Here is a 16592-nt window from a genome sequence, read left to right as displayed (position 1 = left end):
GGTATTTTCTTCTCCGTTATTTTCTGTTTTTTACTTAATACATTTATACAATATATACATATATTTATTACATATATATTTATACATATATACAAGACACTTGGAGTTGGTGTGAAGAAATTGAATTAATTTTTTTAATTAATTTTTTCATATTGTATCTAGTTGACTTTTGTACTACAATGTAGTGTCAACTAAGCAGCTAAGCATAAATCAAGTGCCCATGTACACATGAACACACCTCATCAATTTATTTGGTCTCTCCTTGTCCAAATATCACACTCTGTTAATTAACAGTCAAAAAATATCAGTCTTTTCTTCTCAGAAAAGGGTCTGGATACTACTTCACTTTTACACTTTTTAATGAACTTTGCATTAAGCTATAAACAAATACACATTCCTCTATGGTTTATGTAATTATTTCTTGAATCTATATATCAAATTGAGGAGAATTTGTATCTTTCAAGTATAACACTTTTCCAACAATTCACATGAATTAGCCATCCACTTATTCATCTTCTTTTCCACTCCAAATGACTTAATATCTGTTTTTAATAGAGAACTCTTTTGCATATTTAAATATATATTGTTGTATATTTTTATTTTTCATTATATTGTTCATTATTTCTATCTTTATAACTTGATTTTAAGTGGTTTTTATAGGTATATAAAAATGTAAGTAATAATTGAACATTGATTTTGTAACATAAAATCATTGCCATCAAGTCAGAATTGAACCATGGTGGACCATCTAGTGAGTTTTCAGAAGCTGTAAGCTACATGGAAAAGCATTGACTGTCATCTTGCAATCTCTGGTGGACTTGAAGCACTGTCTTTGGGTTAGCAATGTAACTCCCCGCAGAATATGTTCTGATAGCTTAGTGATAAGGAGTTATGCCACCAATCCGATGGCTCTTGGTTCAGATCCACCAAGTGATCTTTGAAAAGAAAATGGGCAATCTCTTTTCATGATAGTCTCAGAAAACCTGCTGTAGAGTAAGCTTTGAGATAATTCTGACTTAATGATACATAACAATAGTGGACTATGCTATTACATAAGAAAATAGATTCGTTTTAGTACTATATTTTCTATTTCTTTTGCAATTTTTATATTTTGTTTTTGTTGATTGCCATTGAGTCAAGTACGACTCATAGCAACTCTATGAACAAAAGACGTAATGCCTTTCCTTTATTATTGTCCTTTCCCCAAGTTCATAGAGTTCCCAGAGGCATTGTGTTTTAGGAATTGGATGCCACTCCTGCTTCCAAACATGTCTCACAACTGGGAGCTCCACCAAACACTGTCAACAGTGGGAAACCATTATGGTATTTGATAACCCAATGGCACAAGGTTCAGCATCACAGCAAACTCAGGTTACTTCGTACAGTACAGCACCTTGACAAAGAGTGATGTGCAAAGTGGAAGAGTGTTCCTCTATACATAAAAGCATTAGTCTTATTTAGCAGTGGTTAAGTATCATCAAATAGAATAAAACTCAGAGTAAGCTTTGCACAAATTACCTGAACTCTGTTCTATAACATCATTTCTGTACATTTTTAGAGTTTGGAGCGTTTCCAGAGGCCTCTGGTTTAGGAATTGGATGCCACTCCTGTTTCCCAGTATGAATCAATCTGGAAACTCATCCAAACATGGTACACAATGGGTAACCAGTATGGAATTCGACAAGAATATGGCACAGTGTGCAGCATCACAACAGCTCTAAGATGTTCATTTCAGCAAATAGACAAAAAATTGCTGTGTGATTTAAAGAATATTAATTCTAAATTTAATAAATTTGGCCTGAGGGCCACAGACCAGAGGAACCTACAAGATTTGAAAGCCACACCTGCTAATAAGCCTCCACGCTTGGTCAAAGACTCAAAAGCTACCCGCTTCTGGGGAAAGTAAAGAAAAGTAACACACATCAAACACGGCCCCAAGAACTTCCCTTAAAAACATCATTATAATATTTTTCTTAAAATTTTGAAGATCCTTGAAATATTTCTTGTGTATTCTTGGCACCAGCAGCCAAGAAATTAAAAGACATATTGCTATGGGAAAGTCTGCTATTAGGGACCTCTCTAAAGTACTGAAGAGCAACGGTGTGTCTCTGGAGACTAAGGTGCATCTGGTACAGGCAATGGTCTTTGCAATCACTTGTTATTCATCAGAGAGCTGGACAATGACCAGGGAGGATAGAAGGAGAATTGATGCTTTTGAGCTTTGGTGTTAGGGAAGAGTGTTGAGGGTACCATGGACTGCTGGGAGAACAGATTTATCCTGGAGAAGGTTAACCTGGGTGGCTCCTTGGAGGGAGGATTCTGAGGCTCTGTCTAACATACTTTGGGCATGTTGTAAGGAGGGACCGGTCCTTGGAGAGGGACATCATGCTTGGGAGGGTGGAGGGCAGGCACAGGAGGGGAAGGTCCTCTGGGAGATGCATTGATTCGGTGACTGGGGCAATTGGTATGAGTGTGTCGGAGACAATGAGATTGGCACAGGACAGAGCAGAGTTTAGGGCTGTTGTACATAGGGTCGCTATGAATTGCAAACGACTCGACGGCACATAACAACAACAACAAAAACAACAGTATGTTTCTATGTACACTTCTAGTTAGTTTCTAGCTTTCAATGCTGAACAGAATTGGTGTCAACTGCTGAACTTTAAGGCAATCTTAGAAACGATGAGTTTTGAGAACAGCTGATGGATTTGAACTACATGCCTTAGGGATTGCAGTGCAGTATTTTGTGCTGCTGTCCCAAAGACATATGATTCAAATCCACAAAGTGCTGAGAGGAAGAAAGACAGACAGTCTCCTTCTGTGTGATTTACTGCCTCTGAAAACCCATTATAGGGTCAGCTAAGAGTGGGTTCTGATTCTAGACACGCAACAGCAGCAGCAACAACAACTTTGTTAAAACAAAATGTTGGTAATGTTCTACTTTACACATCAATCCAGATAATAAAGTTTTTCTCTCTTATGCTTGGTGGTAAGGAATTAAGCTACAAATAGAAAAGTATTTGGTTTTAATCTACCAGCTGCTCCATAGAAGAAAGATAGGCAATCTCCTTCCATCGTTTACTGCCTCTGAAAACCTATTGCAGGGTCAACTAGGAGTTGGTTCTGACTCAATGGTACAACAACTAACAACATACTGTTAAAGAAAAGCATTGATGATGAATTTTTAAGTGCTAAATCAACCAAACACTTGATTATCATATACTAAACTTTATCACAATATACTCTCTTTTTATATGCTGCTTTTTTTTCTAATTGACTTAATTTTTTGTGCAAAAACAATGAAAAAATATTAATTCATAATTTTTTATTTTATTTCAATGACCTTGAATCAAACTTTGGGGACCTTATAGGAAAAAATGGAATAGTATCTTACTTGCTCTAATAACAGAAAAAGTTTATGTAAGAATGGAATTAATCACTCTTTAAATGATTGGTCGATTTTGCTAATAAGAACACCTTACTTTCTCTTTTATTGGAGTAATTTTAATTCTGGACATGCATCAGCACAGAGCAAGGAAGCACTGTATGGTTCAAACTTAGGAAAGGAGTGTGTCAGGGATGTCTCCTGTCTTCACACCTTTTCAATCTATATGCAGAACAGACCATTGAAGAGGCTGGAGTTTATGAGTGTGGCATCAAAATTTGAGGAAGACTCATCAACAACCTGCCTTAGGCAGATAATCCAACGTTGCTTGCTGAGTTTGAGGAGGACCTGAAGCATTTGCTGCAGAAGGTCAAAGACTGTAGTCTTCACTATGAATTCAGGCTTATCACCAAGAAGGCAAAGAGTCTCACCACTGAACCAATAAGTAGTACCATAATAGATGGAGAAGAGATTGAGGTTGTTAACAATTTCAGCTTGCTAGGCTTCACAATCAGCACTCTTGGCACCAGCAGTCAAGAAATTAAAAGACAAATTGCATTGGGGAAGTCTGCTGTCAGGGATCTCTCCAGAGTGCTGAGGACCAATGATGTCAGTTTAGAGACTAAAGTGCACCTGATCCAGGTCATGGTGTTCGCAATTACATGTTATGCATCAGAGAGCTGGACAATAACTAAAGATGACAGAAAATTGCTGCCTTTGAACTGTGGTGCTGGAAAAGAGTACTGCACATACCACACACAGCCAGAAGAACAAATATGTCTGTTCTGGAGAGAGTGAAACCAAGTCTCTCCTTGGATATAAGGATTTTGGAGCTCCGTATCACATACTTTGGGCACATGTCCAGGAAGGAGAAAAGATACCATGCTTGGAAGGGTGGAGGGACAGGGAAAGAGAGGAAGACCATGGATGAGATAGAATGACACAGTAACTGGGACTATGGAATTAGTTTGTCATAATCATTCAGACTGGCTTAGGATAGGGCGGGATTTTGAGTTGTTGTCCATAGGTTTGTTATGAGTCCAAGGCAACTCATCACATAACAACAACAGTTATAAGACCATGCAAATTTTTTAACTCTTCTGATGATAATTTTTCTAAACTTCCTCCTTATCATCTCACTTTCTAAGTTAGTGGTATAATATTATGCATAATACTACATTTTTATGTCTGTAAGATTTATAATATGTCTATTTTATTCTGCTATGATATTTATTATATTTTACTTATTCTCTTGGTCAATCACAAATGGCTTTCTGTGAGTATTTTCAAAGGATCAAATTTTTCTTGAATCAAACCTACATACTATATTTGCTTTTCTATTTTATTATTTTTTTGTTTTAAATATTATAACTTCTTTCCATTTTTTAGAAAATTTCTTGAAATATATATGTAGACATTTACTTTTAGATTTTTTTTCTTATGCTTTACAGGTTAACATAAATTCAGTTTTATTTATAGAGTTTTAAATGGATTATCATTCAATTTACAGTACTTTTATCTTTTGAAATATACTTTGTTTCATGATATAATTAAAATTTTAATGTGAATTTTGTGTTTTCATAATTCTACTCTTGTATTGGTAAGTTCTGAACCCAAACTTTTATAACCACAAAACTGTTGAAAGTTACCAAAATTTTGCTTCCAAGTGTCAGTTTTCTTTTTTTTTTTTTTTTAAACATGCACCTTAGAAAAGCTGCCAAATATCAGGTCATCTCTCTGAGTTTTCAAAGAACTAAGCCATCTGTTGATTATTTTACAGTCTTCTGTGATCAATTAATGTATACATTTCTGATAAAAGGATTATTTTTACCTATCTAGTGCACCACTGGTTAGTGGTTGTCATGTGTCATTTATTCGAGTATGTCTCATAGCGATCCTATATAACACAATATCTGAACCCTTTTCTATCCTATGCCATCCTTATACTTCCTGCACATTGCAGCAGTTACAATGTCAATCACCTGGTTGAGGGCATTTCTCTCCATCTCTGACCCTCCACCTTTCCCAACATCATGTCCTTCTTTAAGGGTTAGCCCCTTCTAGCAACATGTCCAAAGTATGTGAGGTGAAGACTCATCATTCTTGCCCCCAAAGAGAGAGCAGTCGGGCTTGCACCCTCTCCAGAACATATCTGTTAATTCTCTTGTCCATCCATGGAATGTTCAGTGCTCTTCTCCAACACCACAGCTCAAAAGCATCAATTCTTTTTCTGTCCTCTTCATCATTGTTCAGGTCACAGATGCATAGCTAGTATTTGGAAAGACCATGACCTAAATCAGAAGCACCTTAATCCTCAAAGCGGCCTCATTATCCCTCAATAATTTGGAAAGGTCCCTGACTACAGATTCACCCAATGCAATGTGTCTCCTTATTTCCTGACTGCTCATACCAAGGGTGTTAATTGTGGATCCAACCAAAATTCAGTTGTTGACAGCTTCAGTCTCCTCTCCATCCATTATGACACTGTCTATTGGTCCAGTGATAAGAATTTTTGTTTTCTTGATATTGATACACAATCTATACTGAAGTCAGTGTTCCTTGATCTTCTGCAACAAGTGCTTCAAGTCTTCCTCACTTTCACCAAGGTTTTGTCATTTGCATAACACAGAATATTGATGACTCTCCTTTCAATCCTGATGCCACATTCCTCCTCATAAAGTCTAGCTTCTAAGATAATTTTCTTAATATAGATTGAATATATGTGGAAAGAGAATACAACTCTGACTCACTCTTTTCCCACATCCGAGTCATGTAGTGATCCCCTGCTCCGTTTACACAGCAGCCTTCTGATTCAGGTATAGATTCCACATAAGCACAGTTAAGTGCTCTAGGATTTCCATTCTCCTCAATGACAGCCACAACTTGTTATGATCCACACAGTCAAATGTCTTTGCAGTCAATAAAGCACAAATATATTTATAACTTATACCAAAACTCTCATTACTTTCCATATTTTATTTCTAGGTATAATGTAAAATATTTAGTTATTTATTTTATAATAATATTTGAATCCTCAAAGTTGATAATTTTATAAAAATAAAGGAAAGGAAGCTCAACAGATAGAGGAGAACAACATTAATGAAGGGATAAGAATATATTGAAACAATAGTCCAATTAAAATTTTATCTTTTCTTTTTGTTAAAATTTTATTTGTTGGTTGTTGTTTGGTTGTTTTGGTCAGAAAGTCTTCAAATAGACTTTAAAATACATATTTTTCATTTGCTTTCATGTTTATAAGTACAGTGATTTTTCCCTTTGCTTTCAATAATAAAGTATCTAAAATGCTTCTTGAAAATATGAGCTAGATATCAGAGGTTAGCCTGTTCTGAATCTATTACATCAGAAAAATTGCTTCTATCAAAAAAGCATGTTTGCATCACATTTAAAATTTGCAGATATTATACAGTGAGAATTAGATTTAGAATAAAAATCTGCCTGTTAATAAAATTAGTTAAATATTATAATGACTAGGGATGATAGCAGGAGAAGGTTGGAGAAGAGTATTGAATATACAATTGACTGTTAAGGGAATGAAAAGGTTTAACTTGACGAGGAATAAACAAGGCTGCTCCTTGGAGGCAAGGATTCTAAAGCTTCGACTGACATACTTTGGACATGTTGCAAGGCAGGACCAGTCCTTGGAGAGGGACGTAATGCTTGGGAGGGCAGAGGGACAGGGCAAGAGAGGAAAACCCTCAAAAAATTAGATTGATTCACTGACTGGGGTAATGGGGGTATGTGTGCAAGAGACAATATGAATGGCAAGGGATTTTAGGGCTGTTGTACATAGGACCACTATGAGTTGCAGGAGACTCAATGGCACATAACAACAACAACAGCATTATTAAATTTTCATGAGTGGACCTAGATAGAAGTGAAAAAAGGAATAACCTTGGCAGGATGAATTGAAACAGTGACAGTAAGAAAGGGCTTACAAATATCAGACATGATGAGGATAGTGAAAGTTTTAGATCAATTATTCATAGGGTCACTATGAGTCATAATCAACTCAATGGCACCTAACAGCAACAGACATGGGTAGTATTGTATACTTTTGATTAATTTTTGCTATTGGTTTAAGTCAAATTTCTTTTAGAAGATCTATTAATTTCCATATATAGTATCCATTCAACAAATACCTAGTGAATTGTGCTGCCAACCCAAAGGTTTATTCAACTCTACCAGCTACTCTGTTGCATAAAGAAGGTCAGTCCTCCTGTGTGATTTATAGACTCTGAAAATCTGATGGTGGGCACATTATGAGTTTCTTTTGAGTGAAGGGTTTAAACATATGCAATGGCAAAGTTACAATCTGTTTTATGCATAGGGTCATTAAAACTCATAGTAGAATTAAGTGCACCTAACACCAATAACATGTCTACCCTGGGAAGGGTGAAACCAAGCTACTTACTAGCAAGGATTTTGAAGGTCCATCTCACATACTTTAGACACATGGCCAAGAGGGATCAGTCCTTGAAGAAGGATAGCATGCTTGGAAGGGTGGAGGGACAGCACAGGAGAGAAAGACCCAGGATGAGATGGATTGACTCAGTGACTGGGGTAATGAGTTTAAGTGTGTCAGAGATGATGTGATTAGCTAAGGATAGGTCAGGGTTCGGAGCTATTGTACATAGGTTCACTATGGCTCATAAGCAACTTAACAGCACATAACAATAACAACAGCATCAACAACTGTGAGACAAGAAATATTGAAGAAAAAATAGATCAGTAATTATATCATAAGGAAAATGAAAAAGAAATTATTATTTGAGAAAAGCAAGGCAATTGATAAGGCATGTTGTTCAAATCTACCAATTTCTGTGTGGGAAAAAGGGCAATCTCCTACTGTTCAATTTACTGCCTCTGAAAACTCGCTGGAGGGTCAGCAATGGATCAGTTCTAACTTGACAGCACACAACAGCATCAACAACAGAGTTATTGGGTGCTAAGAATTGGAAGTTTGATAGGGTGATGATAAAAGATACTTCTGAAGACGTATCAGCTAACCATATACCTGAATACATTTAAATGAAAATGCACTTGAAAATTACAGAAATTTGAAGACTCCAGAGTAGAAACTGGAACTTTAAGAAGTCGAGGGAAAGAGCAGTAAGGTATAACGTCATAGAGTTGACTTAAGATCAGGTTACGTAGTACTTAAATGGCCAGCAAAATGTTTTGGATTTTCCCCCCTTTTTCCTTCAAATAACATTAAGGGAATTGTCTTTAAATGTCATGCACTTGAGCACCATTGTGGTACTGTTGTTGTTGTTGTTATGTGCCATCAAGTCATTTGCGACTCATAGCAACCCTTTGTACAACAGCCCTAAACACTGCTCTATCCTGTGCCAATCTCATGGCCTCTTGACATACCCGTCCCGATTACCCCAGTCACTGAATCAATCCACCTCATAGAGGGTCTTCCACTCCTGCGCTGTCCCTCCACCTTACCAAGCATGATATCCTTCTCCAAGGACCTGTCTCTCCTTACAACATGTCCAAAGTATGTCAGACGAATCACTAGAATCCTTGCCTCCAAGGAGTAGCCTGGTTTAACCCTCTCCAGGATGAATCTGTTTGTATTCTTGGCAGTCCAGGGTACATTCAATACTTTTCTCCAGCACCACAGCTCAAAGGCATACATTTTCTTCTATCTTCCCTAGTCATTGTCCAACTCTCTGATGCATAACAAGTGATTGCAAAGACCATGGCCTGTATCAGGCACACCTTAGTCTCCAGAGAGACACCATTGCTCTTAAGTACTTTAGAGAGGTCCCTAACAGCAGACTTTCCCATCACAATAAGTTTTTTTTTTTTATTTCCTGGCTGCTGGTGCCAAGAGTGTTGACTGTGGAGCCGAGCAAACTGAAGCTGTGAACAATCTCAATCTCTTCATCATCCATCCTGATGCTACCAATTGGTCCAGTGGAGCCTTTATCTTAAGGCTGCAGTCCTTGACCCTCTGTAGCAAGTGCATGAGGTCCTCCTCAGTTTCGGCAAGCAGGGTTGTGTTATCTGCATAACGCAGATTGTTAATAATGGGTGAGTGGAACGCAAAAGTTGGGAACAGAGAAGAAGAATCAGTAGTTGGAAAATATGGGTTTGGTGACAGAAATGAAGCTGGAGATAGAATGATTGAATTTTGTACAATCAATGACTTACTCATTGCAAATACGTTTTATAAGAAACATAAACTCAGGTTATACACGTGGATTTCACCTGATGGTATGCATAGGAATCAGATCAATAACATCTGCGGAAAAACCGCTGGAGAAGCTCAATATCATGTGTGAAAACTAGGCCAGGGGCTGACTGTGGAACAGACCACCAAATACTTATGCAAGTTCAAGCTAAAGCTGAGGAAAATTAAACCAAACCCATAGGAGCCAAAGTATGACTTTGATTTCATCCCACCTGAATTTCAGACTTTGACAAATTGTGGTACCAGCACAGGAAAACAGTAACTAAGCCAGTAGTCTCAAATGATTTTAACTATTATGAGTAAGTGCCCAAATACATATGTTTGTATATACATATGTTGTATGCATGGGCCTCCATGTTTCATGAAAATATGGAAAGGAAAAAACAAACAAACCAAAAAGATGTGAAAAATAAGGCATATCTATAGTTGCAACCTCTGTCTCACCTGTATAATCTAGCTCTCAACTCGTAGAACTCCCACAGATGTCCAAAAGGTAACTCAGAATTCTAAATCCAGTAATAGAATTCTTGGTTGCTATTTCCCTCATGAATTCTTACCATCTCAACAAATAACACCATTTATCCATTGCCGCCATTTAACTCTTTCTCTTCATTTTTTTTTATTAAAAGTTTACAAGTCATATTTATTTTTATTTAATCATTCATACACATTTTGTTTTACAATATCGATTGCAATTAGTTAATGTCATTCATTGCAATGTCTCATCAAACACTTAATGTTTATTGCTTTTTCTTTAATTAAGCTTGTTGTTGTTATGTGCCGTCAAGTTAGTTGCAACTCATGCAGACCCTATGTACAACAGCCCTAAACTCTGCTCTGTCCTGTGCCAATCATACTGTCTTTGATACACCCATCCAGATTACCCCAGTCACTGAATCAATCCACCTCATAAAGGGTTTTCCCCTCCTGTGCTGGTCCTCCACCCTACCAAGCATGATGTCCCTCTCCAAGGGCTGGTCCCTCCTTATAACATGTCCAAAGTATGGTAGATGGAGCCTTAGAATCCTGGCCTGCAAGGAGCCGCCCGGTTTAACCCTCTCCAGGATGAATCTGTTTGTTTTCTTGGCAGTCCAGGGTACCCTCAATACTCTTCTCCAGCACCACAGCTCAAAGGCATCAATTCTTCTTCTATCCTCCTTAGTCATTGTCCAGCTCTCTTATGCATAACAAGTGATAGCAAAGACTATGGCTTGTATCAGATGCACCTTAGTATCCAGAGAGACACCATTGCTCTTCAGTACTTTGGAGAGGTCTCTAACAGCAGACTTTCCCATGGCAATATGTCTTTTAATTTCCTGGCTGCCGGTGTCAAGAGTGTTGACTGTGGAGCCAAGCAAACTAAAGCTGTGAACAATATCAATCTCTTCACATCCATCCTGATGCTGCCAATTGGTCCAGTGGTGAGAATCTTTGTCTTCTTGACATTGAGCCTCAAACCATATTGGAGGCTACAGTCCTTGACCCTCAGCAGCAAGCACTTCAGGTCCTCCTCAGTTTCAGGAAGCAGGGTTTTGTCATATGGGGTTTTTTTTATTTGTGCTCTTTTCTCTATCTTCTAATGCCCATTAACCCTCCATGATTGTTTCTCTTTGTGTGTAAAAATTTCCTTAATTTTTTATACTAGTGACTTTATACCATAATTATACATTTTTATAGGCCTGTATCACTCAGCATAATTTGTTCTTGTTTCTTTCATGTTGTGCAGTCTCTCATAAATTCTTGATCGTTTTTTTACTAATGTATAGTACTCTATTGTGTAAATATACTTGAATTTCTTTAGCTGCTTTGCCATTGATATTCACTTGGTTGTTTCCAACTATTTATCAATGCTGCAATAAAAATAGATTAAATAAAAAAAAATATAGGAAGTCATAGAAATGTTGAGCACAGATGACTTAAAGAGTGAAGCATCAAGGGGGATGGTGGTCTCCAGCTATCATGTACTCCAGCAAGACCAAGGACAATAACAAACTTTAAAAGAGGCGGACGTGGATAGGAGAGACTCCCCGCAGGTGACCGGAGACTTGAGAGGGAAGCTGCATAGAGGAATGTGGCAGCCCTGTCTCCATTGCATCACACCAAGCAGAGTGCAGCTGCCACAAGAAAAAACCTAAGAAGCCCTTTACAAAAGGGACAAAAGACAGGGAAAGACTTTTCACAAAGGAAGACATCCGGACAACCAACAGACACATGAAGAAATGTTCAAAATTACTGTTGATGAGAGATGTAAATCTCTCACTCCCGTAGCAGTGGCAAAGTTTAACACGACAGCAAGCAATAACTGTTGGAGCGAATATGGAGAGACTAGAACTCTCATTCACTGTTGGTGAGATTGTAAAATGGTACCACCACTCTGGAAGGCAGTTTAGTCTTTCTTCAAAAAGCTGAACATAAAAATTCCATATGGCCCATTTCGCTGCAATCCCGAAGGCATGAGTTTGAGGCCACCATGTGCTCTGTGGGAGAAAGATGGGCAATCTAACCCCTTGAAATTAACTGCCTTTGAAAACTCACCGTAAGATCAGCTATGGGTTGATTCTGACTCTAGGGTGCACAACAACAACAACAACAACAACAAAATGGCCCACTTATTCCACTGCTATGAATATACCCCAAGGAAAATAGAACTGAGATACAAATGGAGATTTATACACCAATGTTCATAGCAGTGTTATCCACAGTAACAAGAAAATGAAAACAGCCCAGATATTTGTCAAGAAATGAATGGACTGAAAAATTGTGGTACATTCACCAATGAAATACTATACAGCACTCAAGAGTAATGATTTTTAAAAAGACTTTAAAAAAAACACCCACCATATAATGTGGGAGATGTTAAAAACATATATAGATAGATATAGATATAGATATAGATATAGATATCTTATATATTATATATCTCTTACATATTATATATCTCTTATATATTATCTCTCTCTTATATATTATCTCTCATATATTATCTATCTCTTATATATTATATCTATAACTTATATGTGGAATATATATTATCTATTTTCTCTATATTATATAATTATATAAACTAACTCAGTCTCATAAGGATACATACTGCATAAGACCATTATTGTAAACACAGAAATATTTTTGTGGGATGTGTACAAAGATCCAAAGAGGGAAAGGGAGAGTACTGAGGGGCTGAAAGTGAGGAGAGGGGAAAGGGGAAAATCATGGGATTGTAGAGTTTGGTGGGTGGAGGGAGGGGTTGAAGGAATCAGGAAGATTTACTGAAGACCTGAAAAGAGAGGGTAATAATGGGCCTAGATTGTTGGTGATTGATTTCCTAGAACACAGTGTATGAGGATGATCATGTGAAACACAATGTGAATGAAGGAATGTGTGAAAAACTATGTATGTTAAAACACAATGTATGCGAATTTTGTATGCAAACCAATATAAATAAATAAATTTTTAAAAAGCGCAATTGAAACTGGCCCAGGATATTTGGTTTGTAGAATTGAAACTGAGGAAAATACTGGAACGTTTCAGTAGTTTAGTCAAGAGATGATGACATTGGTTAGACAGTGGATTATAGTGAATAGTGTGATGAGACCAAATAGAGTTTGAGATCTTGCTTTAAGATAATATTCAAGAATTTATATTATAAAGTAGTTGTTAAATAATTACAAATTTTTTCGTAACTGAGTGAATAATAGGGCTATTCCCTGAGATGATCTGGACTAGATGGTAGAGTGACAATAGAGCTCTATTTTGCATCTAAGTTTGAAAAGTCTATTATGTTCCAAAAGGAAATCACATGGCTCTTTATAGAGCAGGACTTGAAATAGAAATTTGCAAGTCATGAGATAATAATAAAAGGTAGAGACCTTGGTATGAGTAACCAGTGTGGCAACATAGACAGAAAGCAAAACAACCTAATAATTGATGCAAAGGACATGCCACTTATAAAGTGGAAAGGAAACTTTTACAATGAGATTATGAAGGCGTGGCTAGTGAATAAGAGAGAAACAGGCCAGAGTGTTTACAGTCACCATTAGTAATATGTATGTAACTGATGTCTTTTGATAATATTTGGTCTCTCAAATCTACCGAAAGGAAAGTTCTTTTTATATTACTTATTGAAATAGAAATCTGAAAAGTTACATTAAATATAATAGTATCAATGGAAGCCTTGATGGTGGTGATTAAAATCACTGAGATTTAGTGTGAATGGAGGAATGCATGTAACATAAATGTTTACTAATGAAGCACAATATAAAAAAAGATGAATATTCTAAAACCTGGACATAATTTTTATTAATTAAAATATTAAATAAAAATACACTGTTCTGGTAAGCAAAAAAAAAAAAATCAATGGTTTAAACTCATCAGTTACTGTAAAAAAGAATGATGAAATGTTGCTTTAATAAAGATTGAAAGTCCTATGAAGCAGTTATTTTCTGTCTTACGTTGTAGTTATATGCCTTTGAGTTAACCACAACTGACATACCTATCCTCAAAAACTCAGTTAATGTGTCAATCCATCTCCTCAGCGATTTTCCTTTCCTGCCCTGACCCTCCACCTTTCCAAGCATACTGTTCTTCTCCAAAGTCTGGTCCCTTTGGCAACATGCAAGATGGAGCCCCAAAGTCCTTGCCTCCAGAGAACAATTTGGCTTCACCATTTCCGAAAGAGACAGTTTGTTCTCTTGGCAGCCCATAGTATATTTGATACTCTTCTCCAGCACCACAACTCAAAGGAATCAATTCTTCTTCTGTCCTCTTTGGTCATTGTCCAGCTCTCTGATGTATAACAGGTAATCACAAAGATCATGGCCTGAATCAGGTGAACCTTAGTCTCTAGACTGGCATTGTTACTCTTTAGCACTCTGGAGGGGTCTCTAACAGTAGATTTTCCTAATTCAATTTGTCTTTTGATTTCTTGACTACTGGTACCAAGAGTGTTGATTGTGAAAACAAGCAAACTAAAACTGTTAACTGTCTCAATCCCTTCTCCATCTATCATAATGCTGTCAATTGGCCCATTGGTGAGAATTTTTGTATTATTATTTTTGGGTTTTTTTTAATATTGAACCTCAGTCCATATTGCAAACTATAGTATTTGACCTTTTGTAGGAATTGCTTCAGGGTCTCCTCAGTTTCAGCAAGCAAAAGTTGTGTTATCTGCATAACACAGGTTGTTGATGAGTCTTCCTCCAAGGCACATTCCTCTTCATGTCACATTTATCCTCATAAAGTCCAGCCTCCATAAAAATCTGTTCTACATATCAGTTCAAAAGGTATGGAGACAGGATACATCCACAACACATTCCTTTACTGATTTTTCAACCATGGAGTGTTTCCATGCTCTGTTTTGATAACTGCTTCCTGATCCAAATCTAGGTTTTATATGAGTCACATTCTGAATTGGAACTGATTCAACAGCAGTGGATTTGGAACAGGACCAACATCACTCAAGCCATTACAAAGATAATGAATACGAGTAATCGTTGTTGTTAAGTGCCTTCACATCAAGTATAACTCATGATAACCCTATGATCAACAGACATGAATCATGTCCAGTCTTACACCATCAGCACAATCTCTGCTAAGCTCAAGTCCATTGTGACAGTCATATGTCAATCCAAATTATTAAAGCTCTTTCTCTTTTTCACTGATCTGTCTTTCCTAGCATACTTTTCTTTAAGGACTGGCCCCTCCTGACAACATTCCCAAAGTACGTGAGACGGTTTCACCACCAGTGCTTTTAAAGAATATATTAGTTGCACTTTTTCTAAGAGACTTGTTTGTTCTTTTGGAAGTTTGTAGAATAGTCAATATTTTTTTCAAGGCCTTAATTCTTCCTCTATCTTCCTTATACATTGTCCAATTTTCAGATGTACAAGTAATTGAAAAGGCTATAGTTTAGATTAGGCAAATCTTTGTCTTTAAACTAATATCCTTCTCTTTAACATTTTGGAGAAATCCTTTATAAGAGACAAAAATAGTACAACGTATCTTTTTTGTTTGATTGTTCTTTTCCATTTTTTGAAAATTTTATACTGGTTTATATGCAAAGTTCATAAAGTTTATATACCTTGTTTTCACACTGGATCTTTCCACTTTCTTTTGCTCACTGCTCTCTCCACCCATCAAATTGTGCAACCCCATGATTAAATTCCCTCCCTCTGTTCTTGGATCCTTGTACTCATTCTAAAATAATGCTTTTCTACAATGTTTGTCCTTATGAGACTGAGTTAGTTTGCTTAGAATAATAACACATCTTTAATTTCTTGACTCTCCCATGAGCATTGGTTATGGATCCAAGTAAAATGAAGTCCTTAACAAGGCTTTAATCTTTTTTCCACCTATCATAATATTGCTTATTAATCTAGTGGTGAAGATTTTTGAGGTTTTGATGTTGAAATGTAATCTTTACTAAATACTGTGGGTTTTTTAGTCTTCTTCAGAAAGTGTTTCACGGCTTCTTCACAATCAAAGCTGTGTCATTTGCATAAAACAGGCTGTTGAGGAGTCTTCCTCTAAGGTTGTTATATTAATCGTCTTTTTTATTTATTTTCTCTGTTTGTCTTATTATGGTCCAACTTCTCTAATCATTTGCTCAACATACAGATTAAATAGATATGAAGAAAGGATGCAATCCTGACACATACCTCTCGTGATTTTAAACCATGCAGTATTCCTTTGTTCTGTTCAGACAACTCCTTCTTGGTCTGCACATTGGTTTCTCATAAGCACAATTAAATGTTCTAGAATTTCCGTTCTTTTGAGTGTTTCCGTTCCATAATTTATTGTCATTTAGGATTGAACAGAAAGAGAGCTAACTATTCTTAAGGATGTTATTACTAATTATTATAACAATTCTTTTTTTCCCGAGGTTCACTTTAAAGTTTCATAAAAGACTGAGAAAAACTGAATGAAATATGTTTACGGCATTGAAGTCTATGGGGGAGAGAATAGTCTAAAAGTATTATATTTTAGGGC

General features: G+C 36.7%; 1 protein-coding gene across 2 annotated transcripts in view; it reads left to right on the top strand.

Annotated features, from left to right (window-relative positions):
• GRID2 (glutamate receptor, ionotropic, delta 2) overlaps positions 1-16592 on the top strand; it is a 2375079-nt gene that overhangs the window by 1934671 nt on the left and 423816 nt on the right. The gene's annotated exons all lie outside the window — the stretch shown is intronic.

Source organism: Elephantulus edwardii, unplaced genomic scaffold (assembly GCF_000299155.1).
Source record: "Elephantulus edwardii isolate Elephantulus edwardi_28Jun2011 unplaced genomic scaffold, EleEdw1.0 scaffold00144, whole genome shotgun sequence".
NCBI lineage: Eukaryota > Metazoa > Chordata > Mammalia > Macroscelidea > Macroscelididae > Elephantulus > Elephantulus edwardii.
The sequence above is the reverse complement of the archived record's forward strand: the minus strand, read 5'-3'. Positions and strand labels throughout refer to the sequence as shown.